This window comes from Giraffa tippelskirchi, chromosome 14 (genome assembly GCF_054371585.1).
Source record: "Giraffa tippelskirchi isolate mGirTip1 chromosome 14, T2T-mGirTip1v1.2.pri, whole genome shotgun sequence".
NCBI lineage: Eukaryota > Metazoa > Chordata > Mammalia > Artiodactyla > Giraffidae > Giraffa > Giraffa tippelskirchi.
The window spans coordinates 35,871,629-35,897,473 of NC_137288.1; the positions used below are offsets into that span (position 1 = coordinate 35,871,629).

General features: G+C 39.7%; 1 protein-coding gene across 7 annotated transcripts in view; it reads left to right on the forward strand.

The window, feature by feature from the left end:
* The window catches only part of NOL4 (nucleolar protein 4), a 675,738-nt gene that overhangs the window by 185,385 nt on the left and 464,508 nt on the right, over positions 1–25,845 (forward strand). The gene's annotated exons all lie outside the window — the stretch shown is intronic.

The following is a 25,845-nucleotide window of genomic DNA, read 5'->3' on the forward strand; positions in this document are numbered from 1 at the left end:
CTAAGAAGCTCTAAACCTGGAATTGGGAATGGACTGTAGGCTTGAAACTGCCAGTCATTGTGATGAAGTTGGGTGAGTTGCTTTGTTAAGTTCTCTAAGCCTCAGTTTCCTTGTCGGTACGACAAAGTGACGGGATAAAGTGATTCCCACTGGTGGCGACTGACCTGAAAGGCTGGCACGCTTACACTGAGATTAATTTGTCTTGCTTTGTTTATTCAATCACTTCCTTCCTCCCTCCTTCTGCTCTTTATTTCTATGCCTGTTACCATTTCCCCTGCCGAGGCAAACATTGCTGTGGCTACTATCGATATCACTATGCTGCTATTGTCGTATTTAGCACTGTGGTGACAGCCAGCAGTATCACTAGTAAGTTCCATGACAATCCAGTCTCTTATTTGAATTTCAAAATTTCTGTGAGATAAGTTATTATTACCTTGTTTTTACAACTGAGAACGCAAATTTTTGGAGACATTTTTAAAACTTACCAGAGATCATGTGACTAATCAGTGGTAAGTACAGAATTTAAAATGGTCCTCAGAGCCCAAGATCTTTATCATAACTACCAATATGACATGTATTAGATTCTCTTTATCCAGCGTTAGCTTTCAGAGAAAAATAATCTTTTAAATGTGACTTGATAGAAAGTGGACTTTCTAGGATGATGGACTCTGTCTTGCCTGTGATTTAGGCTCCTACTGGTACACAGAGACATACTCCTGCACATATGTGCTGTGTCAATCGCTCAGCTATGTCTCACTCCTTGTGGCCCCATGGACTGAAGCCTGCTGGGTTTCTCTGTCCATGGAATTCTCAGGTGAGAATACTGGAGTGGGTTGCCATTTCCTTCTCCAGGGAATCTTCCCCACCCAGGGACCAAACCCTCATCTCTTGCCTGCATGGGCAGGGGGATTCCCTACCATTAGCACCCCCTGGGAAGCCTGGGAGTGTGTTTACCCAGGTTTGAGAATCTAGGGGGAGAATCAGCTCCTAGAATTTCATTTCTCAGCAGATCTTTACTGGCCTCTGTTCTCTGGCAGGCACTGTGCTAGGCACTGCAGATGCAAAGATGAGTAAGAGTATCCCTGCCCCGAAGACAGTGAGAAAATGGACTTATTTTTCCAGGAGCTGCTCAACTGTCTTCCTGGGGGACCAGGCAAGGGAGGAGGTTCTGGCAGCTATCTGTCTCCTGCAGAGGAAGGCTGGGGGCTTGGGGTCACCTTCCTGTATCTCAGGGAATGATGTACAAAGCTGGTCAGTCCTCAAACCTGGCTACAGAGAGAGGCTGCCCAGTTTGGGGCTAGTGGTTTCTCTTTGAAATGGAAAGATTTGACTGTGGGCCTAAAAACAGGAAGGGGGTGTGGAGGCAGCTTGTAGGAATGAACTTTCCCTGAGGCACTGAGAAGAGTGTGCTGAATATTATTATCTTCCAAGATGGAAATGAGCATGTGAGCTCAGAAACCCAGAGGCCTGAAGCCGGGCTGGGAAGCCAGAGCCTTTCTCTTCTGACCAGCCAGGGAGTGTATGTGTGCAGCTGTGCACCCACAGGAACATATATGAATGAGCGTGCATGCACATGTGTGTCTGTTTATACTTGTGCAAGCATATGAGTGTAGGTAGGTATGTATGTGCCTGTGCACATAATTTGTTGTGTGCCTGTTCTTGTGTGTGTATAGAGGTGTGTATGTCTGTGCATGGTGTTCACATGTGTGTTGTGTGTGCAGATCTGTGCACCTGTGTGCATGTGCTCTGCAGAGGGGAAGCTTGCAGAATGTATTTCTGTCGATGAAGTCAGATGCCTATTTGTTTTTAGTCCAGGATGGACAGATACTAGGAAATCTATGAATGGATGTGGCTGAACCCATAAAAGTAAAAAAGCAAGGCACGTTTTGGAGATGAACAATATTTTTGACATCTAATGTTTCCCCAAAAGAACTTACACAGCAGAGAAATTTAGCCACCAAGATCCCCAAGGTATGTGAAGGAGTGGTTTGGAGGGAAAAGGAGCTTATCCTGTGAGCATCTATGCTTTCTATAACACAGGATCTACATCTCCGCGTGCCCCCTGCTTGCCAGAAAAATTGCTTCCTTTGTCTGAACTTGTTTACAACAGATGCCTTATTACAGACTGGGTTTTAATTGTCCTTGTGAACACTGGAAACAAAATGAAGGCAGCAAAAAAACAACAACAAATAGTATCTATCTACAAATAGTTTTAAACAGAGCCAGAAGACATGATACATTTATTTCAAAGGATTTTAGTTTGATAAGGAAGCTGGAAGCCAGGCCTTTTCCCGAAGGGGTTAAGTCCCTGGGGCATGGATAATTACGATGTTCGTTATACACACAGAGCTGTAAGAATCTGTTGTCTTTCTCTCTGGTTGATGATTTCTATTTCAGTGAGCTTCTGTGAAAACAGAGCTTTTGTATCTATTTCTGAAACTGATTTTAGGCCTTCTGCTTTCAGCATAAACCAAAATATTGTGTTTCAGGTACTGGTTTGGTAAGAGCGACATTCCAGACCTAGAATACAGCTTATGTTTTTATTTAGAATCAAGAGTGAATTTTCATCTGGGCACATAAATGCGATGTTTTGTTAAAAAGAAAGCGCCTTCCTTCCTTCTTGTACAGTTGATAGAAAAAAGTGCTAAATGCAAATCTGAAGTCAGACATCATCAGGCTTTGGATGGCTCATTTGTAAAAGGGTCTCTGGTTCTCAGAAAGCAGTCTTTTTGTACAGCTTTGACAGGCCTTCTGGAAGCCCTAGAACAATTGTGGCCCAGGCTGCAGTGGCAGCTGCCATGGCCCAATCCAGCTTTCAGGGTGATAAGTGCATCTCTTAGCTACTTAATCAGTAACTCTGCTGCTGCTGCTGCTGCTGCTAAGTCGCTTCAGTCGTGTCCAACTCTGTGCGACCCCATAGACGGCAGCCCACCAGGCTCTGCCATCCCTGGGATTCTCCAGGCAAGAATACTGGAGTGAGTTGCCATTTCCTTCTCCAGTGCATGAAAGGGAAAAGTGAAAGTGAAGTCGGTCAGTCCTGTCCGACTCTTAGCGACCCCATGGACTGTAGCCTACCAGGCTCCTCCGTCCATGGGATTTTCCAGGCAAGAGTACTGGAGTGGGGTGCCATTGCCTTCTCCGCAGTAACTCTGAGAACCCATCAATAAGAAGGAGTACCAGATATGTCCCGCCTTCACTTCATTTGGCAATGGATCTTGTTAAAGTAGCTTAGAGTCATGGAGCATTTAGTCTGTACTTCGGTGAAAATCAGTATTTTGGGAAAAGAGGGAGAGACTGAATATCTTGGTGCCTTTGGGTTCTGAGAGCACCTTAAGAGTCTAAAATACATTGGTGCATGCACGCCTGCTCAGTCGCTCAGTCATGTCTGACTCTTTGTGACTGCATGGACTGTAGGCCACCAGGGTGCTCTGGCCATGGGATTTCCTAGGCTAGAATACTGGACTGGGTTGCCATTCCCTTCTCCAGTGGATCTTCCCGATCCGGGGATCGAACCCATGTCTCCTGCATTGGCAGACGGATTCTTCACCACTGAGCCACCTGGGAAGCCTGAAAACCATTGATATTAAAGATAAACTCCATGTACAGCCCAGGAAATATCCTTGACACTCCATGCTTGAGGACAAAGGACTCCAATCAATAAGACATTAGGATACTCCTGAGGGTATGGAGGGAGGCAAGGGAAAGAAGGGAGGTTGGAGGGCCTCTGATGGATGGGCCAGGGAACTTCTATAAAAGCAAACGTGAAGAGCAGAGCCAGTTAAACTTCATAAAAGGTATTCAAAGGACAAACAAGCTGGGGTGGCTTCCACAGTAAGGAAGCTGGCCCAAAGGCAGAGGGCAGAAAATTAATCACTGAAAATGTCTGACCATCAGCAAAATTGTGGACAATTCATGAAAATCTAGGCTGGATGAAATATTCCTTAACTAGATGCTGATTTATGGGTAGAGGTGAATCATGAACCAGGAACAAGGGAAGGAAATGCAAATTCAGGGGAAATAGGATTAAGACTATGTTTGGGGGGCTTCCCTGATGGTCCAGTGGTTAAGACTTCACCTTCCAGTGCAGGGGATATGGGTTCAATCTCTGATCTGGGAGCTAAGATCCTGTGTGCCTCACAGCCAGGAAAAAAAAACAGAACATAAAACAGAAGGAATATTATAACAGATTCAATTAAGACTTTAAAAATGGTCCATATAAAAATTCTTAAAAAAAAAAAAAAAAAGACTATTCAGGTGGCTGCAAGCCAGAAAGAGGTTTTCAGATGGGAGAGAGGTCTCAGATTTTCTTCAAATACCTGATCAGTGTCACTGCTGCCTTCCCATTGGGAGGAAACTTTGGGGGCCCTGAGTCACACTGGTTAAGCTATAAAGTTACATTGCTGGTGGATGAATGAAGCCTAAAGATAGATGATGAGATGAGGTTCTTGGTGTCTCTGATTGTTGGAGCCAGAAGGAACTTTGTATATCATCTCATTCAATCACGGCTGTGGAAGACTAAAGAGGGTCCACAAGGTGAGAAGACTAAAATCCACTCAGCCAAGAGGTGGCAGAATTGGTGTGAGAATGGGTCTCCTGGTTCTTGTTCTCTCTCCTAAAATTTTTTTTTTCCTATTCCTCTGAAACAAAACTTAGATTCCCTCTAGTGACCAATGAGCATGATTGATTTTTAATAGATAAGACACCTGTCTAAACACTAACAGAAAACACTCAAGTCTCTATTATTGTTTTCTGTTCACGCTCCCGGGTACCGCATCATCCGAAACCAGGAGGCAGCGTTTTCACCCTGGGAATGATTCCAACCACCCTGTGGGTTTATACAGTATGCCACACAAATAGCAGTCAGTTAAAGCAAACCTAATCCAACAGGTGCTCCCATAATAGGCTCATCCAACCTCCAAACCTATTTACTTAAACCTTGCTTAGAGATATGAAACCATGACTTTCCCCCAAATGGTTCATCTGTTCTCTATTCCTCTGAGCTCATCTGAGCCATTACCCATCCATGTGCCAGAGTAAACTGAAGACATGCAGTTCCCATCACACACATGACATGGAAGACACAGTCTGGCAGCGAGAGAGCTATTTGTGTAAAACCACCAATGCATATCAGGAACACATGGTAAGAAGGGCTATGAGCTGATCAATGATTTCTTCTCTAGTATTTTTATGCATGAAATCTCTACTTATTACAAGCTTATGGACTAATGAAAGGCTAGCTAGAAAATTTAGCTCCAAATAAGCATGCTACCAATAGCATGAGTGTAAGAAAGATCTCATTTATGGCTTTTCAAAATGTGTCTCCACTTCCCTGGTGGCTCAGATGGTAAAGAATCTGCTTGCAATGCGGGATACCCAGGTCCAATCCCTGAGTCGGGAAGATCCCCTGGAGAAGGGAATGGCAACCCACTCCAGTATTCTTGCCTGGAGATTTCCATGGACACAGGAGCCTGGCCAGCTACAGTCCATGGAGTCTGCAAAGAGTTTGGCACAACTGAGCGACAAACACTGGCCCCTGGCCACTTAGTTGTTTGAATTAAGCTTGCCATTTTCTATTGTCAAAGCACTTATACAAGCCAGTTATCTCCACAGTCCTTACATTTATCATTGTCCTTGAACTGTTGAAGTACCTCAGCTATTCAAAAGCCAATGCTTCCTCTTCCATTGCACTCAGCCCAATCCACTCACTTTGGTAAGTTAGCGCATGATACCACCACATTACAGATCTAAGCCAGTTCTCAGACCCAGACTTATTGATTGAGGTGGAAGCAGGGTCCCCTTGAGGAAGAATATATACAATCATCATTCCCATAATCTCCCCTCAAAGGCACCTTCAGAGGAAATATTTTGACACTTTGAGAGTTTTTAGGACCAGATGTGATCTGACATTTAGAATCCCAACAGTTTTTAGACTGGTTACAGTGATTAGAGACCAGGAGATAAACAAAGTCCTGACCCAAGTCTGTCTGTCTATTTGACTGTGCTGGATCTTAGTTGTGGCACGTGGGATCTTGTAGGTTGCAACATGTGAACTCTTAGTTAGAGCATGTGGGATATCGTTCCCTGACCAGGGATCGAGCCTGGGACCTCTGCATTGGAAGCTCAGTGTGATAGCCACTGGACCGCCAGGGAAGATCCTGGTCCAAGTCTCTTCATTATTGAGTTTGTTGGGTTTATGGATCCATTCTGTGGGTATTGACTCATTTTGCTACTGCATGATTAGTATGGATATACTTAGCAGCTGGTTGTTATTGTTGTTCACTTGCTTAATTGTGTCCAACTTTTTGTGACCCCATAGACTACAGTATGCCAGGCTTCCCTGTCCTTCGCCATCTCCCAGAGCTCACACAAACTCATGTCCATTGAGTTGGTGATGCCATCCAACCATCTCATTCTCTGTCATCCCCTTCTCTTACCTTCAATCTTTCCCAACATCATAATGTTTTCTAATGAGTTGGTTCATCACATCAGGTGGCCAAAGGATTGGAGCTTCAGCTTCAACACCAGTCTTTCCAGTGAATTTTCAGGGTTGATTTCCTTTAGGATTGATTGACTGTTTTGATCTCCTTGCTGTCCAAGGGACTCTCAAGAGTCTTCTCCAACACCATAGTTCAAAAGCATAAATTCTTTGGTGCTCAGCCTTCTTTATAATCCAACTCTCACATCCATTCATGACCACTGGAAAAACCATAGCTTTGGCTATATGGACCTTTGTTGGCAAAGTAATGTCTCTGCTTTTTAATACGCTTCTAGGTTTGTTATAGCTTTTCTTTCAAGGAGTAAGTGTCTTTTAATTTCATGGCTGCAATCACCATCTGCAGTGATTTTTGAGCCCAAGAAATTAAAGTCTGTCCCTTTTTCCATTGTTTCCCCATCTATTTGCCATGAAGTGATGGGACCGGATGCCATGATGTTAGTTTTCTGAATATTGAGTTTTAAGCCAGCCTTTTCACTCTCCTCTTTCACCTTCATCAAGAGACCTCTTGATGTTGAGTTCCTCTTGAGTTCCTCTTCACTTTCTGCCATAAGGGTGGTGTCATCTGCATATCTGAGATTATTGATATTTCTCCCAGCAATTTTGATTCCAGCTTGTGCTTCATCCAGCCCGGCATTTTGCATGATGTACTCTGTATATAAGTTAAATAAGCAGGGTGACAATATACAGCCTTGATGTACTCCTTTCCAAATTTTGAACCAGTCTGTTGTTCCATGTCTGTTTCTAACTGTTGGTTCTTGACCTAGATACAGGTTTCTCAGGAGGCAGGTAAGGTGGTACTCTTATATCGGTTCCCTAATCTATGGAGTAATAGCTGTTATTGTAGGAAAGTCCAAGTGGAAGGCCCAGAAACTATCCCACTGCTTCCCCCAACTCCCAGCCCAGCCAAGATGGTAAATTACACCCTAGGAGGAATCGAAGGGATTAGAGCCAACATGAAATACTTAAAGGATAGAGTGGTGGTTACCATTTTTGTCTTCTTTCCATTTAGTTGCATTGCTTTTGTGTTCATCGCTAAGTTGTATCTGACTTGTTGTGAAACCCCATGAACTGTTGCTCACCAGGCTTCTCTGTCCATGGGATTTCCCACACAAAAATACTGGAGTGGGTTGACATTTCCTTTTCCAGGGGATCTTCCTGACCCAGGGATTGAACCTGTGTTCCTTGTATTAGCAGGTTGATTCTTTACCACTGAGCCATCTGGGAAGCCTCATTTAATTGTAAAGCCTCCATGGAACTCCTATGGGTTGTGGTTCGTGATTGGGTTTGACATAAACTCAAGCAAATGATAGTCCTAATTGCAGCTGTTGTGCTGGATAGGAACTCTCACTAGAACAGTCTCAGGAATTACATATGTGACTATTGAATTGGTATTTTTCCCCAGTTATTAACACACAAGATCCAGAAAAATTGTATTAGGTAAGAAGACCAAAAAACTCCCTAGTCTAAGCCTCATTAATGCCCTTGTTTCTGGCCACAATGCAGTTCTCATAAACCCTGATCAATTTGATATCCTGAGGAATGTCACATTGGTCCATTATATTGGCAACAATACACTAATTTGGCTTGATGATCAGAAAGTGGCAAGTACTGTGTATTCCCTGGTAAGACACACGTAGGCCATAAAATGAGAATAACACCAGTGGAGATTCAGAGACCTGTAGGATCAGTGGAAATGTTGGGTCTCTGACGATCTGGAGTATATTGCCATTCCTCTGATACAAAGGGCAAGTTATCGCACCATCTGGTGATGTCGACCAGAGAGCATTCGTGGTGGAGGAGTCACTCACTCACCAGGGTGACGAGATGACTGGTCCAGTGGTTATCAGTCAGTGTTTATCCTCAGCCATTCTAGTGCTTTGACAAATGCAGCAGCCCACATGGCAGGAATGGAGGTTCTGCACAGGTCCCAAAGCTCAGGCCCTGTCACTAAAACTGATATATCAGTACTTGCAGCTGTGCATATTGCCCAAGCTTCCAAAAACATCATCATTGGAGAGCTTACTGCATCTCTGACTTAACAACAGGCCCATTTGCTCCTTGTACCTAGTCCAAGATGGTGTCCACCTGCAATATCTACAGAAGACTTAATACTTACTGATAGGGGAACAAGCTATAGCCCCAACAGCTATCACCAACCCCAGTGCCATAATCCATCTAGAATGAAATAAATGGAGCAAAATCTTCCTGAATAATCAATTTTTTTTTTCTGTTTGTGCCCCTTTTCTGGAACATGGGAGTGGATGTGTGTTTTCATGCTTATGTATTTGCTATGTGTTCAGACACTCCTGCTCTGGCTATGCTTTGTATTTTTTATTACTTAACTCCTCTGGGTTTTGCTTTGCCCTGTGTGCTCTATTTTTCTCCCCTGTCCTAGATTTTTTTCCCTCCCAGGAAGACTTTACTATTTCCCCTTAAAATTTCCCCAAATGCTGGGCTCTTATATCTATGTATAAAGTAGAATCATTTATGAAGATATATGTAAGAGGAAATTCTTTTGTTTTCCCTTTCTTTTCCATCCCTAGAAGTAACTGGAAACTGTGTATTCATTTGAAAAGGAAAAATTACTTATGGTCTATTCAGAATATTTTGGAATATATTTGTGTACAGTTTGATAATCATATAGATGGTGTGGCCATCCTAATTTAAATATCCAGCTTACCCATGCTGCAATATGATTTCTTAGGTTTTAGAGACACAGCCTGATTCTCTATAAATAATTGTGCTGAATTGATTATTCAGGAAGATTTTATTTCATTCTAGATGGATTTGCATCTGTTCTAAATCAGTGAGTAGCAATTCAAAAGAGCTACCACTTGATTTCCAGTATCAATGAGAATTCAGAAAACCAAAGCCATACGTTCCATGTAGCTCCTGTGCTGATTAATCGGTTAATAGTGTTATTTAAATACTGTGTCAGAGAGAGAAGAGCATACCCCCATTTCTCCTTTAGCCGTGTACACATATCTATAGCCTGGGTAATGATGTGTGTGGTGAAATCAATCTCAGGCAATTAAGCTCCCTTTCAATAGTATCTTTCAAGTGATGAATACCAGAGTGTGTTATAAATGGCTGATAAAACGAGTGCTGCAAAAATTCTACAAGAATGTAAGTCAAATGCTATAACTTGAGATCCAATTTAAAGTATACAATTGAAAGAAACTATTATCAAAGGAGCCCCAAAGAGACAATTTCAAAAGAGAAGTGACTGGGAAGATCCTATCTCATGTGTTAAGCCAGCAGAGTCACAGATGACTCCAGTGTCAGTGGACTTCAAGATATGTCATCTATAAATACCATATGATATCACATATATGTGGAATCTAAAATATGACACAAATGAACACATCTACAAAACAAAATCTCACTCAGATACAGAGAAAAGACTTGTAGTTGCCAAGGGGAAGAGGAGTGGAGGATGGAAATATTGGGAGTCTTGGAATTAGCAAATATAAATTATTATTATTATATTGGCTTCCCTGATAGCTCAGCTGGTGAAGAATCTGCCTCCAATGCAGGAGACCCTGGTTCCATTCCTGGGTTGGGAAGATCCACTGGAGAAAGGGATAGGCTGCCCACTCCAATATTCTTGGGCTTCCCTTGTGGCTCAGCTGGTAAAGAATCGGTCTGCAGTGCGGGAGACCTGGGTTCAAACCCTGGGTTGGGAAGATCCCCTGCAGAAAGGAAAGGCTACCCACTCTAGTATTCTGGTGTGAACAATTCCATGGACTGTACAATCCATGGGGTCGCAAAGTGTCGGACACGACTGAACGTCTTTCACTTCACCTCAAAATTTCATATATAGGATGGATAAACAACAAGGTCCTCCTGTATAGCACAGGCAGCTATATTTAATATCATGTGATAAACCATAGTGGAAAAGAATGTGAAAAAATGTATGTGTATAACTAAGTCACTACTGTACAGCAGAAATTAACATAATGTTGTAAATCAACTACACTTGAATAAACTTTTTTAAAAGACATCATCTAATAGAAAAGTTGAGGGAGACTCAGCACTGTCCCTATGTCAGTTTTAGAATACGATATCAAAGGCTATTTATGAGAACATTTTAACATGTTTATAATGAGACATCAAAAGCTATACTCTTTCCAAGATATCTGCTAACTCTTAATCTATTAATATAAGAGAACGATAATGTGATTTAGACTCAAGACTTATAGTCCTTATTTTTACTTCATTGTTAAGTTTAACTTTAGGTCATATATTTGAGAAGTTTTTTCTTCATCTCTCATAGAAATAAACACACAAGCACATGCATACACAATATTTTGTGAATAACATTTAAAGTTTCATATTCACTCTGGTATTCTGCTACTTATTTTCCATGACTTATACTTTTAGACATAATCAGATTTTTATAAGCAGTTTAAAACTATCAATAAAAATAAACTGAAATTTTTCATTAAAATGGTGATATATTTCCTACCACATAGTAACATTATCAGATTACAAAGTTCTCAATAATCTCAAATGTCCATTTATTTCATTTTATGAATATTAATTTCAAATATATTTAAACACCAAACAATCCTCAAAATTAATTCTCTAGTATCGGAGAAGGCAATGGCACCCCACTCCAGTACTCTAGCCTGGAAAATCCCATGGACGGAGGAGCCTGGTAGGCTACAGTCCATGGGGTCGCTAAGAGTCGGATACGACTGAGCGACTTCACTTTCACTTTTCCCTTTCATGCACTGGAGAAGGAAATGGCAACCCACTCCAGTATTCTTGCCTGGAGAATCCCAGGGACAGCGGAGCCTGGTGGGCTGCCGTCTATGGGGTTGCACAGAGTTGGACACAACTGAAGCGACTTAGCAGCAGCAGCAGTGTCCATATATGAAAGATATAGTGTCAATTTTGATAGAGTATTTATTTTTTTAATTTATTTGTTTTAATTGGAGGCTAATTACTTTACAATATTGTAGTGGTTTTTGCCATACATTGACATGAGTCAGCCATGGGTGTACATGTGTTCCCCATCCTGAACCCCGCTCCCACCTCCCTCCCCATCCCATCCTTCTGGGTCATCCCAGTGCACCAGCCCTGAGCACCCTGTCTCATGCATCAAAACTGGACTGGCGATTTGTTTCACATATGATAATATAAATGTTTCAATGCTATTCTCTCAAATCATCAGAAGATTACAAAGTTCTCAGTGACTCAAATGTCCATTTATTTCATTTTATGAATGTTAATTTCAAGTATCTTATATTTAAACACCAAACAGTCCTCAAAATTCTCTAGTGTCCATATATGAAAGATATAGTGTCAATTTTGATAGAGTATTTTTGAAGTCTCATACTTTTAATGTTAGAAAAGATATTTTAGAAAATATAAGCGAAGCTTTTAAAATGAATTTCATAAATGAATAAATAGAAACCTTAAAAGAAAATCACATATGAATTGTTCTTAAGTCTATCTCCCAGATAAACTTGAGGTTTCACAGAGAACTTGAACCATAGCCTGTTGAGCTTTATGTTGCCAACACCGAACCTAATACTTGACACAGAGCAGTGTGAATATATATGGAATAAAACAAAGCCTAATCTACAAATTATACTTACTACGTCCATCACATGTTTTATTTGAGGGTGATTACTTAATTTTGGAATCTTTTCCCAAAATATAGAACTTTTTCCTTGACTCAGATAAGCACATCATTGTCTGCGAAGAATGTGATTCCTGATGACTTAAGAATACAAAAAAACATAAAATGCCTCACGATTCCAGAAGCCGATCTTCATGGAACTTGAAAGCCTGAACCAGAAAAACATACACTGGTAGCAGCTCCTGGGAAACATGTTGAAGAGTGTGAAAATGCTCCCAAGATTTATGTCTAACATAAGATTCACTGACTAGGAGGAAACAGGATTCATTTTAAAGCCAATTTTCTGGTGTGCAAATAAAGAAGATACAAGGAATGGAAGAAACAAAGAAAAAGAAGTCAAGATGAAGGAAAGCAATGGATTCCCAAAGAGTAGAGGAAAGAACAAGATAGTGGCAATTGAAAAAAGTAGGACTCAAGTTCAAATGACATCCCCACGCTTCTCTCTGGATGCCCCAGGGCATCACTGTGCCACAGTAAAGAGTAAGATTGAGGAAACACCATAGGTATGCAGATGGATCCTTATACTACATACAATAGGAAACATTTAGAGAGGAGGCAAGCTAAATTCTGTTCTTTGTGATTGTCTCAAAGCACAGAGTCACTGTCATGCTTAAGGCAACCCAACAGCTGTCTGTGGCCCATTTTCCATTGTTCAGAGAAAAGATAACCTTAATAGGGTAAAGTGCAGATGTTAGTAGAGCTGTAACCAGGTGTTACATAGAAACTGTCCTATACTATGATCCAAAACTTCCCCTGGCTGCCAGCAAACACCTCTCTCAGCACTCCATGCAAACTGGGAAAGCTAAAGGATTTTATATGCAAGTGTTGCTGAGTTGTGTGAGACTAAACATTAGAACCTAGGTGAAACCGGTTTAAAAAAAAAACAGAAACAGTCATGAAGTTACAGAACAATTTTTCATCTTTCTCCCAGACCCACCCCAAACAGTATAACCATTTAAAATAATAGTTTTTTTCAATGCTGATGAAATTGGCCTGTTTCAGCAAAGCTTGCTAAATTCTAGCCTAGCAGGGGCCAGTGAATCAAGTGCCTGAGGGCTTGAGAAGAAAAAGAAAAGTCTGACTGCTTTATATGTGCAAATATTTTAGGCTTCAACAAAATAAAATCCCTGATGATGGGTAAATTCTGTTCTAAAATTGTCATAGGTGTCATCACCCTTGCTGTACTGTTTATGGACTGTGAACTCATAAAGGGACATAGCATTGTACAATTCCCTTTATATTTTGTCACTTAATTTCTTGATCCCAGACCCCAGGGAGTGGGCACAAGTAAACTGCCCATCCAGAGAAAGGGCAGAGGAAATTGTTCTGGGTAGGATTTTAACACCAGAAATCCCACATCCTGGGAAGCTGTCAGTCCCTACAAAACAGGATCTTGTTCACTCTAGTTCTGGTTTATTTGTCCTTCCTTTTCAGGGGTAATTTGCAGATGTACAGCAGAAACCTAAGAAATGGGGAAATGCAGTTGATCCAACCTAAGGAGCATAATCTCAAAAAAGGAAGAAATGAGTAGCATTTGGATATGGTGTGGTGATTCCTAACCTTGGCTGTGTGTTAGATTACCGTGAGTTTTCAAACCTACCAGTGTCCTGCCACTAGGAGCCTTGATTTAATCGTTCAGGGGCGTGGCATGGATAAGTTCCTCAGGTTGAGTCCAACATGTAGCCAAGATTGAGATGCACTGACATAGGCTGACTTCATGAAGCAGATTCCTATAGAGCATCAATTACTGATAGAAGGATATTTAAATGTTGCTATATTTGATATAAGGAATCACACAAAATAGACTGTAAGAAAGACAACATGGACTAGTTGTACAGTTCCCATTCAATCTTCAACAAAGGAAACCATGCATTTATTAATCTATAATAAGCTATATTTAATAATTATAATTTAGTTATCATTAATAAGTAAACCATTTAGTTATTAATCTTATTCATTGCAATTGAATGACCTGAATTATGCATTTTTGTGGTTCAGCCTTTTTAAACATATGACCCTTTCATATTTCTCAACTAATAGTTCAGTTCGGTCGTTCAGTCATGTTTTACTCTTTGCGACCCCATGGTCCATAGCACGCCAGGTCTCCCTGTCCATCACCAACTCCCAGAGTTTACTCAAACTCATCTCCATTGAGTTGGTGATAGAATCCAACCATTTCATCCTCTGTCGTCCCCTTCTACCTTCAATCTTTCCCAGCATCAGGGTCTTTTCAAATGAGTCAGCTCTTTGCATTAGGTGGCCAAAGTATTGGAGTTTCATCTTCAACATCAGTCCTTCCAATGAACACTCAGGACTGATTTCCTTTAGGATGGGCTGGTTGGATCTCCTTGCAGTCCAAGGGACTCTCAAGAGTCTTCTCCAGCACCACAGTTCAAAAGCATCAATTCTTCAGCGCTCAGCTTTCTTTACATTCCAACACTCACGTCCATACATGACTACTGGAAAAACCATAGCCTTGACGAGATGGACCTTTGTGGGCAAAGTAATGTCTCTACTTTTTAATATGCTGTCTAGGTTGGTCATAACTTTCCTCCAAGAGGTAAGCGTCTTTTAATTTCATGGCTGCAATTACCATCTGCATTGATTTTGGAGCCCAAGAAGACAAAGTCAGCCTCTGTTTCCCCATCTATTTGCCATGAAGTGATGGGACTGGATGCCATGAGCTTAGTTTTCTGAATGTTGAGCTTTAAGCCAACTTTTTCACTCTCCTCTTTCACTTTCATCAAGATGCTCTTTAGTTCTTCTTCACTTTCTGCCATAAGGGTGGTGTCATCTGCATATCTGAGGTTATTGATATTTCTCTGGCAATCTTGATTCCAGCTTGTGGTGACAATATACAGCCTTGACATACTCCTTTTTCTCTTTGGAACCAGTCTGTTGTTCCATGTCCAGTTCTAACTGTTGCTTCCTGACCTGCATACAGATTTCTCAAGAGGCAGGTCAGATAGTCTGGTATTCCCATCTCTTTCAGAATTTTCCACAGTTTGTTGTGATCCACACAGTCAAAGGCTTTGGCATAGTCAATAAAGCAGAAATAGATGTTGTTCTGGAACTTTCTTTTTCGGTGATCCAAGGGATGTTGACAGTTTGATCTCTGGATCCTCTGCCTTCCAGCTTGAACATCTGGAAGTTCACGGTTCACGTATTGCTGAAGCCTGGCTTGGAGAATTTTGAGCATTACTTTACTAGCGTGTGAGACAAGTGCAATTGTGCAGTAGTTTGAGCATTCTTTGGCATTGCCTTTCTTTGGGATTGAAATGAAAACTGACCTTTTCCAGTCCTGTGGCCACTGCTGAATTTTCCAAATTTGCTGGCATATTGAGTGCAGCACTTTCACAGCAATATCTTTTAGGATTTGAAATAGCTCAACTGGAATTCCATTACCTCCACTAGCTTTGTTTGTAGTGATGCTTCCTAAGACCCATTTGACTTCACATTCCAGGATGTCTGGCTCTAGGTGAGTGATCACACCATCGTGATTATCTGGGTCATGAAGATCTTTTTTGTACAGTTCTTCTGTGTATTCTTGCCACCTCTTCTTAATAGCTTCTGCTTCTATTAAGTCCATACAATCTCTTTCCTTTTTTGTGCCCATCTTTGCATGAAATATTCCCTTGGTATCTCTAATTTTCTTGAAGAGATCTCTAGTCTTTCCCATTCTATTTGTTTTCTTCTCTTTCTTTCCACTGATCACTGAGGAAGGCTTTCTTATCTCTCCTTGCTATTCTTTGGAACTCTGCATTCAGATGGGAATATCTTTCCTTTTCTCCTTTGATTTTGGCTTCTCTTCTTTTCCAAGCTATTTGTAAGGCCTCCTCAGACAGCCATTTTGCTTTTTTGCATTTCTTTTTCTTGGGCATGGTCTTGATCCCTGTCTCCTGTACAATGTCACGAACCTCTGTCCATAGTTCATCAGGCACTCTGTCTATCAGATCTAGTCCCTTAAATCAATTTCTCACTTCCATTGTATTATCATGAGGGGTTTGATTTAGGTCATACCTGAATGGTCTAGTGGTTTTGTTTACTTACTTTCTTCAATTTAAGTCTGAATTTGGCAATAAGGAGTTTATGATCTGAGCCACAGTCAGCTCCCGGTCTTGTTTTTGCTGATTGTAGTTAACTTATCTTAATTTTCTGATGAACAGTTTCTGTTCCGGTTGACTATTCCCTTCAGACTAAGTTTTAATCTCTACTTAGCCCTTTTGTGACTCAACAGTTATTGATTAGAGTGATATTTAAAATATTTAACAAGCTGATGAAGTAGAGGCACTGACCAATGGCCAAGGACATGGTCCTGGCATTAACCCTAATGACATTAACCCTAATAGGGTAGAATTAACACGTTCATTGCTAAATCAAGATGCAGACCAGTGGGTCCTCAACCATGTCTAAAAAGGGCCCTTGGTGGGCTTTAAGCAATGAATATTTACCAACCAGAAGCAAATGTTTTAAAATATTTAGCAATTGATATTATTTTTTCCAATTTGCATGCACTGAAACTGGCCCTAGTAAAGAGTTCCTTAAAGCCTCTAATTTTAAATGTCCACAAGTCAAAAAATCTTGGTGAAGTCATTGTAGGAGGGTATTAATCTAACTCCTCTCACTTGCTGTGTGAAATCATTTTATAGCTTTTATTGTGTTTTTCATTGGAAACCCTGGACTTTGAATTCAGACAGATCTAGATAGGAGTTACACCTTTGTCACTAATTGCTGTATAATCTTGAGTAAAGTGCCTCTTTGAGCTACAGTTTTGACCATTGCTTAGGTTTCATGAAGATTAAATGGTGGCAGGGATCTAGGATCTCATCAGGTACTTTATAAATGGTAGCTGTGTATTTATCATGATCGTGACTATTTTTCAGTGCCTATTGAGATATTTTTATTAGTCACTGCACAGCTATTCAGCTCTAATTGCTAGAAAGTTACACTTTATTATGGTTGGTTGTATTTTTTTTAATTGATTTATTTTGTATTGAAGGATAATTGCTTTACAGAATTTGGCTGTTTTCTGTCAAACCTCAACTTGAATCAGCCATAGGTATACATATATCCCCTCCCCTTTGAACTTGCCTCCATCTCCCTCCCCACCCTACACCTCTAGGATGAGAGAGCCCCTGTTTGAGTTTCCTGAGCTATACAGCACATTCCTTTTGGTTATCTATTTTACATACGGTAATGTAAGTTTCCATGTTACTCTCTCCATACATCTCACCCTCTCCTCCCCTCTCCCCATGTCCATAAGTCTGTTCTCTATGTCTGTTTCTCCAATGTTGCCCTGTAAATAAATTCTTCTGTACCATTTTTCTAGAGTCTGTATATATGCGTTAGAATATGATATTTATCTCTCTCTTTCGGACTTACTTCACTCTATGTAATAGATTTCAGGTTTATCCACCTCATTAGCACTGACTCAGATGTGTTCCTTTTTATGGCTGAGTAGTATTCCATTGTGTATATGTACCACATATACATTTTTCTTCATCAATCTGGCTAAAGGTTTGTCAATGTTATTTATCTTCTCAAAGAACCAGCTTTTAGTTTTATTAATCGTTACTATTGTTTCTTTCATTTCTTTTTCATATATTTCTGCTTGGATCTTTATGACTTCTTTCCTTCTACTAATTTTGGGGTTTTTTGTTCTTCTTTTTCCAGTTGTTTTAGGTGTGAAGTTAGGTTGTCTATTCAGTGTTTTTCTTGTTTCTTGAGGTAGGATTGTATTGCTATAACATTCCCTCTAATAACTGCTTTTGCTGCATCCAATGGGTTTTGAGTTGTGTTTTCATTGTCATTTGCTTCTAGAAATTTTTTGATTTCCCTTTTGATTTCTCCAGTAACCTGTTGGTTATTTAAAAACGTGTTGTTTAATCTCCATGTGTTTGTGTTTCTTACATTTTTTTCCTTGTTGTTGAAATCTAGTCTTATAGCATTGTGGTCAGGAAGATGCTTGATACAATTTCCATTTTCTGAAATTTACTGAGGTTTGCTTAGTGACCCAATATTTCATCTTTCCTGGAGAATGTTCCATGTACACTTGAGAAGAAGGTGTATTCTTCTGCATTTGGATGGAATGTCCTGAAGATATTGATGTGATCCATCTCATCTAATGTATCATTTAAGGCTTGTGTTTCCTTATTAATTTTCAGTTTTTATAATCTGTCTATTGGTGTGAGTGGGATGTTAAAGTCACCTACTATTGTGGTGTTGTTGTCAGTTTCTCCTTTTATGTCTGTTAGTGTTTGTCTTATGTACTGAAGTGCTCCTAGGTTGGATGCATAGATATTTACAATTGATATGTCTTCCTCTTGGGTTGATCCCTTGATCATTATGTAGTGTCCTTCCTTATCTCTTGTAATATTCTTGATATGAGAATTGCTAATCCAGCTTTCTTTTGCTTCCCATTTGCATGGAATATATTTTTCCATCCTCTCACTTTCAGTCTATATGTGTCTTTAGGTCTGAAGTGGGTTTCTTGTAGACAGAATATATATGGGTCTTGTTTTTGTATCCATTCAGCCAGTCTGTGTCTTTTGGTTGGAGCATTTAATCCATTTACATTTAAAGTAATATTGATATATATGTTCTTATTGCTATTTTCTTAATTGTTTGGGGTTGATTTTGTAGATCTTTTTTCTTCTCATGTATTTCTTGACTATATAAGTCCCTTTAACATTGTTTGTAAAGCTGGTTTGGTGGTACTGAATTCTCTTACTTTTTGCTTGTCTGAAAAGCTTTTTATTTCTTCATCAATTTTGAATGAGATCGTTGCTGGATACAGTAATCTTGGTTGTCGATTTTTCCCTTTCAGTATTTAAAATATATTCTTCCATTACTTTCTGGCCCACAGAGTTTCTGTTGAATGATCGGCTGTTAAGCACATGGGGTTTCCCCTGTATGTTACTTGTTGCTTCTCCCTTGCTACTTCTAATAATCTTCGTTTGTGTTTAGTCATTTTTTGTTTGATTAGTATGTGTCTTGGCACGTTTCTCCTTGGGTTTATCCTGTATGGGACTCTTTGTGCCTCTTGGACTTGATTGACTATTTCCTTTTCTATGTTGCAGAAATTTTCAACTATAATCTCTTCAAAAATTTTCTCATGCCCTTTCTTTTTCTCTTCTTCTTCTGGGACCCATATAATTTGAATGTTGGCATGTTTGATATTGTCCCAGAGATCTCTGAGACTATCCTCAGTTCTTTTCATTCTTTTTACTTTATTCTGCTCTTCAGAAGTTATTTCCACCATATTATCTTCCAGCTCAATGTTTCGTTCTTCTACTTCAGGTATTCTGCTATTGATTCCTTCTAGGGTATTTTTAATTTCAGTAATTATGTTGGTTGTCTCTGTTTATTTATTCTTTAATTCTTATAGGTCTTTGTTAATTGATCTTTGTATTTTCTCCATTTTGTTTTCAAGGTTTTTGATCATCTTTACTATCATTATTCTGAATTCTTTTTCAGGTAGTTTGCCTATTTCCCCTTCATTTATTTGGACTTCTGTATTTCTAGTTTGTTCCTTCATTTGTGTAGTATTTCTGTGCCTTTTCATTATGTTTTCTTAACTTATTGTGTTGGAGGTTTCCTTTTCCCAGGCTTCAAGGAAAGTTGAATTCTTTCCTTGAAGAAGTTTAAATTCTTTCTTCCTTTTGGTTTCTGATCTCCTAAGGTTGGTAAGGTGGTTTGTGTAAGCTTCTTATAGGGTGAGATTTGTGCTGATTTTTTGTTTGTTTGTTTGTTTTTCCTCTGATGGGCAAGGCTGAGTGAGGTGGTACTCCTGTCTGCTGATGATCGGGTTTGTATTTTTTTGTTTTGTTTGTTGTTTAGATGTGGCATCCTGTACAGGGTGCTACTGGTGGTTGGGTGATACTGGGTCTTTTATGCAAGTGGTTTCGTTTGTGTGAGTTCTCACTATTTGATACTCCCTAGGGTTAGTTCTCTGGTAGTCTAGGGTCCTGGAGTCAGTGGTCCCACTCCAAAGGCTCAGGACTTGATCTCTGGCTCTGTGGATGTGCAGCTGAGGGTAGTGGCTGTGACTGTGACACACGTGCATGGCAAAGTCCTCGTCATACGTCAGGGTTGGGACATACCCCACTTGTCTGAATACGGTCCTGAGAGCTGAGCTGAGGCTCCTGCAGGACGCCACAGTGATGAACACAAAGTGCATGTCTGGCACCGTCTTGAACACGGTCTGAATAAACTCTCTGCAGCAGCCTTGAATACTCGTCCATGGCCACAAAGAGGTGCACGAACAGTGTGTTCAGAGGCTGCAGAAGAAGTACATTTTTTGTTAAAACGTTCTCTGTCCCTCTTCATGGTAGGAATATTTCTCTCCACCCAACTGACGTTAAACTTGACCATGGGACTTGCTTTGGCCAACGAAATATGATCACAAGTGCCATGTGTCACTTTCAGAGAGTAGCTTGAAGTACCAAAATTTACTACTGCCTTTTTTTTCTTGACTAGCAACACGTACTTAATCTTACCATATGTAAGTTACAGCTCAAGGGGTTTTTTTAAGCCATGATTATTTTTCTTGCCCCTCTCCCCCCAAATCTCATGCCATCTTGGGCTTTGTCATTTTTGAAACACTTCTTACAGGCTCTTAAAAATATTTGATTTTACTTTAGCATTTTTATGACATTTTCCATGTTATGGTCCTCTCTTTTTAACATATGAATTCATCTTAATGTTTCTAATGCATTTTTTCTAGTTTCCTTCACCATATTGTTTTTTTGATTTTTTCCATTGCAACTAGTCCTTCGTGTCAGAATTTCATTTTAGATATTCTTATCCTTCCGGAGCTTTAGTTTCTTTTTGGGGAGGCCATTTGAAATACATATATAATTTTTTTTTCTTTATAAATTTATTTATCTTAGTTGGGGGCTAATTACTTTACAATATTGTAATAGTTTTTGCCATACATTGACATGAATCAGCCATGGGTTTACATGTGTTCCCCTTCCTGGACCCCCCACCCACCTCCCTCCCCATCCCATCCCTCTGGGTCATCCCATTGCCCCGGCCCTGAGCCCTTGTCTCATGCATCGAACATGGAATGGTGTTCTCTTTCACATATGATAATATACATGTTTCAATGCTATTCTCCCAGAACGTCCCACCCTCACCTTCTCCCTCAGAGTCCATAAAATTGTTCTATGCATCTGTGTCTCTTATTCTTATCAAATTTTTTATCTTATCAAATTTTTAAATTTGAATTTGAACCCTGATTTCCCAAACCTTTGATTTCAATGGACCCATAGCTGGTATTGTTTCTCTTTTTGTTGTTCAGTCACTCAGTCATGTCTAACTCTTTGCGACCCCAAGGACTGCTATGACATCATAAATTTCAATGTGATACTGTAACTTTCTGCAAGAATTCTTTCACTTCCTCATTAACAATCAATCCTCTCCCAGTGGCTACTTTGTTCGTAGCACTGATAAGGATATCAGTCAAAGGGTAGATCTGATTCTGTGATTTGTTCTCCAAGGGGATCCTTACTGAGTAGTGGGCTTCTGCCCTGGGGAGGATCTATGTGGGTAACTCTGTGAAACTGCAGTACTGCGTGTCATAGCTGATGCCACACAGAGGACTGCATGCTTGAATGAGCATCATACAGAGATGAGAATCATCCTTGATCCCACCTCAAAGAAACACTTGGTCTGGACAGAATTCTGCATCAGTAATAGTGGAGGCTGTAAGAGTATGGAGGCTTTGTCTCAGCCCTCGTGCTTGTGTGCTTAGTCACTCAGTCGTGTCCAACTCTTTGCAACCCCATGGACTGTAGCCTGCCAGGCTTCTCTGTCCATGGGATTCTCTAGGCAAGAATACTGGAGTGGGTTTCCATTTCCTTCTCCAGGGGATATTCCCAACCCAGGGATCGAACGTATGACTCTTGCATCTCTTGCATTGGCAGGTGGATTCTTTACCACTTAGCCACCTGGGAAGCCCTCAGTCCTTGTATCTGAGGCAAAATAAGAGTCATAATATTCCAACAGGTTGTTGCTGTTGTTGCTGAGTCACTAAGTCTGGGTCCAACTCTGCGATTCTATGGACTATAACCCGTCAGGCTCCTCTGTCCATGGGACCTCCCAAGCAAAAATGCTGGAGTGGGTTGCCATTTCTTTCTCCAACTCCAACAGGGTAGAAGGAGCAATAGCTAGGCTTCTACATGTTGTCTGTCTTTTGGTTATGGTACAAGACTCTTTCTTTTGTGGGAGAGAAAGCGGGGTCCTGGGAGCACATTCTGGTGTAACTAGATCCTGGTGGGGATTTAGGAGCCCCTCTCCCTCTCCTCCTTCACTGAAGGGTTACATTTGAGTTCCATTTCCAGAGATGAAATAAAAGTAAATTGAATTGGTCTTTCGAATACATGTAAGACTCCTTAGAGTATTGGGGACATATATGGAGAATTTCAGACAAAGGCCATGAAAAATAGAGGCTGCATTTTCTACTCAACTGTAAATTGGACCATCTTAGTTACATAATTTTAGGCATATAAATCTTATTATAGACTCCTTTTCCTATTAATTTTCCATAGATTATGAGCATCACTTTCATCACAATGAAAGTGTTATTGCAGAGTAGTTATAAACCTACAATTTGTAGTGAAATATACCTAGCATGAACCCCAGCTTCTAACTATTAACTGGGTGATTTTAGATAGATTATTTATTGTCTCAGACACCCAGTTTCCTAAATTATAAATTAATATGAGTAGATTAAATGAGATAATTTATGTGAAGTGTTGAGCAGAATGCATGGAACATATTAAAAGCTCAGAAAGTGGTTACTATTACTGTAATTATTATTCCATGAAATACCTATTAATCTTCCATAGTATTTGTTTTTTACTTTTACATGGAGCATTTCCATCCTCACACCCTCACATTTCAGTTTTGACATATCTCAGTAATATTGATAAACCTGCTTCCAGTTTTCATGCAATACGCATTAGCTCTTGGCAGAGAATAATCTGAGTATTTCATATGTTTTGAGATAGAATATGCTTCATTTTTAAAACTTGAAGTTGGAAAAATTACTTAAAGTTATGCTTACTGCTATTTGATAATAAATAGAATTACTGCTATTAAAAAATAAAACTAATTCACCATGCAATTTAAAATGTTCAGAGTGGTAATAAAAATGAGGAAGAAATCTCTCTAAAGAAAATGGTATGCCTTTTATAATTCCTCATATATTTAAGCAAATGTTCATAGAGGATTTGATGTGGTTTGAACTTTTGTAATATTTTTTAATCAAGTATTTATAAACAAAAAGAAGACATGATATCAATGTGGTAGATATTTAATGCACCTTCATAAATAAGTGAATTAATAAGAGTCTATAAATACGCAGCTTTTTGTTCAGTAGGTGAAACTTACCAGTATGAAGCAAAAAAACCCAGCAAAACAATATCTGTAACCAGATCTAATGATTAATCTTGACAATTATATTTAAAAATTACAAATGGCCCTGTTTTAAAGGGCAAATCATATTTATAAAATGCAATAGTTATTCTGATTCTATTAAAAGGGAAAATAATAAACATGCTAAACCATAATATGAGTAATATTCAGGATCTTGTCTTATTAAATATATTTGTTAAATTTACCGAGATTGGATAAGATTCAAGTACCATTTCAAGGACTGAACTCTGGATGATGGATAAAAAACACAGTTAATAATAAATGGCAATGTCAAGATAAGGTGTGATGGCTAAAGATATCGGTTTTATGGCTTGTCTTGTTTAACATCTGTATTAATTATAGAAGAAGTGCCCAGGGTGTTAATTAAGCTTAAAGATGGTTCTAAATTAGGAGATGCTACAAATACCACTGAAAACCAAGAAGTAATCTCAGAAATAGAAGGAATTCATAAGTAAAACTGCCATTAAATAATACGGAAGGAAAATAAATGAGTATGAGTGAAGATTTCAAATACTGTTGCTCTCACTTTCTGGTCTTCTGAGGCAAAAGCTAAGTACAAATCATAAGACAAGCATAAAATGACTTTTGAGGCTAATGATCTTTAACTTTGAAAGAGGATCATAAATGATTATCTTTTAGAGCTCATCACTGTCAAGTAGGTACTTAAAACTATGCTTAGAAAACAACTTGGTGTAATGAATTTCACTGTGTTTGAGGAGAATACTGACTTGGATTCTGATGGTTCATATCCTAAACTCTAGTACACAAGTTCTTATTTTGTTGTCTAGACCATTACTCTGAATTCTGAAAAGTGAAACTAGCTCTGAACTGGCATCTCTGGCAGTTGGGTTTCTCTTACTTTTGTCTTCTTTATCAAGATGTTTGTCTGAACCTCTGTTAACAATTTCTGACTTGCTGAGTGCTCATCTCATCTTCCTCCTCTCATCAGTTGCCAGGCAAATTTTAGCCCTCTCATTTCCCTCTGGGGGTTCTGAGTAGTCTCAACATCTTACCTGTTGCCTTCAGAGTGCTCAAGTCTCTATCTGATAGCTTCCAACTGCTCCTGGACACAACTGTTTGGAAATTTGTTGCTTCATACTCAGTGTTTCTAAAGAAAATTCATTATCTTTCTGTCCTTGAAGAAGACCCCTCTCCTGATTTCTTCATCAATGTCAGTGCTGATAGATTTCACCTAGGTCAGTGGGGTTAGTTGCTCAGTTGTGTCCGACACTTTGTGGTCCCCAAGGACTAGAGCCCACCAGGCTCCTCTATCCATGGAATTCTCCAGACAAGAATACAGGAGTCGGTTCCCATTCCCTTCTCCAGGGGATCTTCCTGACCCAGGAATGGAACCTGGGTATCCTGCATTGTGGGCAGATCCTTTCTCATCTGAGCCACCAGGCATTGTCTGTGACATTTTCATATTCAAGATCCTCTGATTTCTATTGTTTACCTAGTCTCTTTGAGTCCTCTTTCCAAATTCATATTAATTTTCCTCTTTCCTCTCTCACTTCCATTCTCCTTGCCCATGCCTGTATCATTTATAACTTTATGATTATAATAGCCTTTTGGGAGGGAGTAAAATAAAAATAATAAGAATAGGGTTTATGTTCTCATAAAAGTAAACACATGTAACTAAGGGAAACTGATTTGCAACATCACCCTTCCAAAAATGAATACTCAAATATTCTAGAAACATTTGAATAAAAGCAAAACAAACATAACCATGTCAGGTTAACACCATCTAGAAACTTCTGGATTGTAAGTTATATGTGGAAGTGAAGGTCTGGTTCTTGCATGGTTTTGATCATACATTATTGCCTATTCTTAGGAGAAAAGTAACCAGTAGTAACATTATCAACAAAGAAAAACTGGACTGTTTCCACACAGACAAAATATAACAACATGGTTGCATGATGGAAGTATTAGCTATTGCTACAGTGGTAATTGTTTTGCAGTATATAAGTATACTCTTTAAACATACACAATGTTATATATTAGTTATATCTCAGTAAAGTGAAAGAAAGTGAAAGTTGCTCAGTCGTGTGTCTGAATCTTTGCAACCCTGGGGAATAGTCCATGAAATTCTCCAGGCCAGAATACTGGAGTGGGTAGCCATGCCCTCCTCCAGGGGATTTCCCAACCTTGGGATCGAACCCAGGTCTCCCGCATTGCAGGCAGATTCTTTACCTGCTGAGCTTCCAGGGAAGCCCTCATCTCAGTAAAGCTGGGGGGTAAAGTCATGATCTTGAATTGC